The sequence below is a fragment of the Aptenodytes forsteri genome, unplaced genomic scaffold (assembly GCF_000699145.1).
Source record: "Aptenodytes forsteri isolate BGI_AS27 unplaced genomic scaffold, ASM69914v1 Scaffold292, whole genome shotgun sequence".
Classification (NCBI taxonomy): domain Eukaryota; kingdom Metazoa; phylum Chordata; class Aves; order Sphenisciformes; family Spheniscidae; genus Aptenodytes; species Aptenodytes forsteri.
In genome coordinates this window covers 408,947-412,169 of record NW_008795435.1, presented here as the reverse complement: position 1 = coordinate 412,169, position 3,223 = coordinate 408,947, and positions in this window count along the sequence as shown.

Below are 3,223 nucleotides of genomic sequence, written 5' to 3'. Positions count from 1 at the left end.
ACTCTTAGCTACACAGTTTGAAAGAAAAGGCTTATAATAAATCAGATATAGTGGGCAATTTTAGCTTAAACTTAATCAGATTCTTCTCTGATTGTTTACCTTAGTTTACAAAATACCCCTAAGAACCTCTAAGTGGTAGAGCTGGGGATTCATTGTTCAGGACAGCATCCACCCACCCAGCTGCTGCCCTCAGCTCTCAACCTCTGCTTCCCCTCTCCTGTGCACCACCATTCACACTAATTACTTGTTATTCCAAGTAGCCTACCACAAGCGCTGCCTTTGTTGTAGGTGATCCTCTTATTTACCTTTGAGTTTAGGGCTTGGATACAACTACAAAAAACATTCGTGGCTTTGTCTGGAGCCAAATACTTTTAAAACTCAAAGGTGATTTCTCATTTCCAGTTCACACCTGAACAGCTATGCACACGTATTTGTGAATGTACACATTTTGGCAAACACTGCTGATTGTTCTTCCTGACTTAGTTACCTAAAATACTTCAGGCTATTACACCTTTATTTCTAAGCAGCCTGCTGTCCACTTGCCTGCTGCCCACTCTGGACTGTTCCCTCAAATGCAATTTGAGATAACATCGTCTTGTTAAATACTGTATAAGACCCGTATTTCATATATATTTAGTTCATGACCTAAGGTGCACTGCTACAGAGATCACACTAGCATGTTGGCAATGGAAGTGACAGATGAAGTAAGAAGTTGCTATGTTGGCTGCATTTATGAGAAAGTTCCCTTTTTTCTCTTTCACGTTTTTTCCAGGATTCCTGTTACACATACACACACGTCAGAGACGCACAGTCACGAACTTAGGCAGATAACCATTAAACCGGAACAATCTAGTTGCAGCACCAAGGACTTAGCATCAGCATAGCCACCTTCTTTTTCATCTGAATTCTTACACTTCTGCAATGACTCTATTTTCAGCATTGCCCAAGTCCCTGCTCCTTGTCACCCAACACGTCTGTTTTCTCCGATTTATCACTATGCTCTTCCCTCCCTAATAAGTCAGTCCTGAGTCAGCAAAAGCACTTCTACTCAGGCTTCGTTCAAAAAAATAATTTAATTCATTCATAGGCGAAACTTAAGAAGCCACCTTAAATTAAATATATATTTAAAAGCTTTACTGAACAGACTGGGATTACTAAACTGGAAGTTAACCTTGGAATAATTTTCAAACTCTTTCTTCATTGGTATTCATAAAATCCACTCTGGGAAATGCTGCTCTGTGCTGCAAAGTCTGAATGCTCCCTAGCGTTGATACCATTGCTCCCTGTGTCGTGTTTTTAGTTGAACTTTAAACTGTTTACAACACTAATGACTTGGACTACATATTCATTTATAGTATCTGAAATTCCTCCTCCATTCGACAGTCTTGGGTTTTCCTCCCAAACATCCTGCTACTTAACAATATGCACGTACAAAATTGTAGTTTGACTTCATATTCCATTGTAAGTGAAAGAGGTGTTTTCAGTAGTGCAAGCCGATTTTACAAAGCCTATGATTTACTTAGTTAAAACTATGTAAATTACTGTCTAAAACTTTCTGAAATTGCAACCTGCTGGGAAGACCTATACTCCTATTGTAAGCATGAGGCTGCCCTAGAATTACTTTCATTTTTCATAAATTCACTGGCACTGACACAACTCTGTCACCGTGAGTGCCGAGTACTACTTTTGGCAAGCTGTCAGCTCTTTTAACCACAATATGCTCTTGCTCTGCTGTCGCTGTAAGAGGCTACAAGGCTGATAGTAGCAGAGGGAGCTGGTAGAGGAAAACCAGTGCAGGAAAGATGAAAGGTATCTTTACTCCAGCAGCCGTTATTGCCACCTCTTTCAGTCTCCTGCATGATCCATGATGAAAGGTGTTAATCCTCCTGTAAATACCACTCCATCACGACTAGCAGGGGTCAAAGAAGTAGCTCAATGTTTAAATTTTGTCAAAGCTTCTCACGTCTCTCTTTCTAGGTCCTTATTTTGTAATTTGTTTTGTAAAATACCTCTTTCTTTCCTTTTGTCTTCTTTATAAACACGCAGTTTGGGAAAAAATAAAAATAAAACCCAAACTAATTTCAGATGTATGCAACTTTTCAGGATAAAAGTTTATCATATCTGGTAACAAATAACCGAGACAGTTGACTAAACAATTAGGAAAACTCATCGTTAAAATTTCCCTGAATGCTTAGGAGAAAAGTATCTGCCTCAGAGAACTGACAGAAATCCAAGACTCTGAATTCAACTCCCAGGCTGCGCCAGCAATTCGTTTTAAAAACTCGCTGCTGTCATGGAGCTGAACTGCTTCTCCAATGAAGAGGCTCAGGGTGTGTGAGCAAAAGAGGACTGAGGTTACCCACACAATGCTGCTGGGTCTCTGCCTCGACTCCAAGCCCCGATACCTCCTTCTGCAGGGAAAACTGCTCTGCAAGGAGCCACCTAGGTCAGTACCTCCTGGAAGCTGTTCTCACTGAACATTTCACCCTTGCAGATGTTCAGTGGATGGCAGTAAGCTGTGTTTCAGTGTCAGCAACACTTATTTGTTTGATTTAGGTCTACATCTCCTACAGAGAATGTGAAACATATCTGTGGACTGCTGTACACCCTGGTGTGTGTAAAGTAGTTCAGTGCCTGCACAACCTCAGGCCTGCAAAGAAAAATACCAGCATTACCAAATCTTAAACGCTGAGACTTGTCCTCTTCCTTGTCCTCTGCTAGACATTTCTAAAGAGGAGCATCTCCCGGCAAGCCTTGAGCCTTGGGTGCTTGAAACTGTTAGAACATTTGCTGAACTGATTGTGCATTAATGGTATCAAATACGCAGGCTGCAATTATTACTAAAGCAGAAGTATAAACCACTCTTGGTGACCTAAGGAAATGACTAAAGGTTTCACAGCAGACAATGTGAAACCGGCTCCTTTTCAGCATTTTACTGCATGTTAAAAAATAATATAATTAGGGGTCGGAGGACAGTAGGACACTGCTCTTTCATGATGCCGACCAGCTTTGGGTCTGTCTGGGATACAGAAAAGCATCTTCATAAAGCTCCCGACAAGAATCACTGTTTCGTTTGTTTCTTGCTGAAAATCTCTCCCGTGGAGCACCCGGGCAGGGGATGCCCGGGCACGCAGGGGGACCGCTGGCGCCCAAGGCCCAAGCTCCCCTCGCCGTGCCCGGGCACACGCCGTAGCCGCCTGCCGCCGCCCAAGCGCCGGGAGCG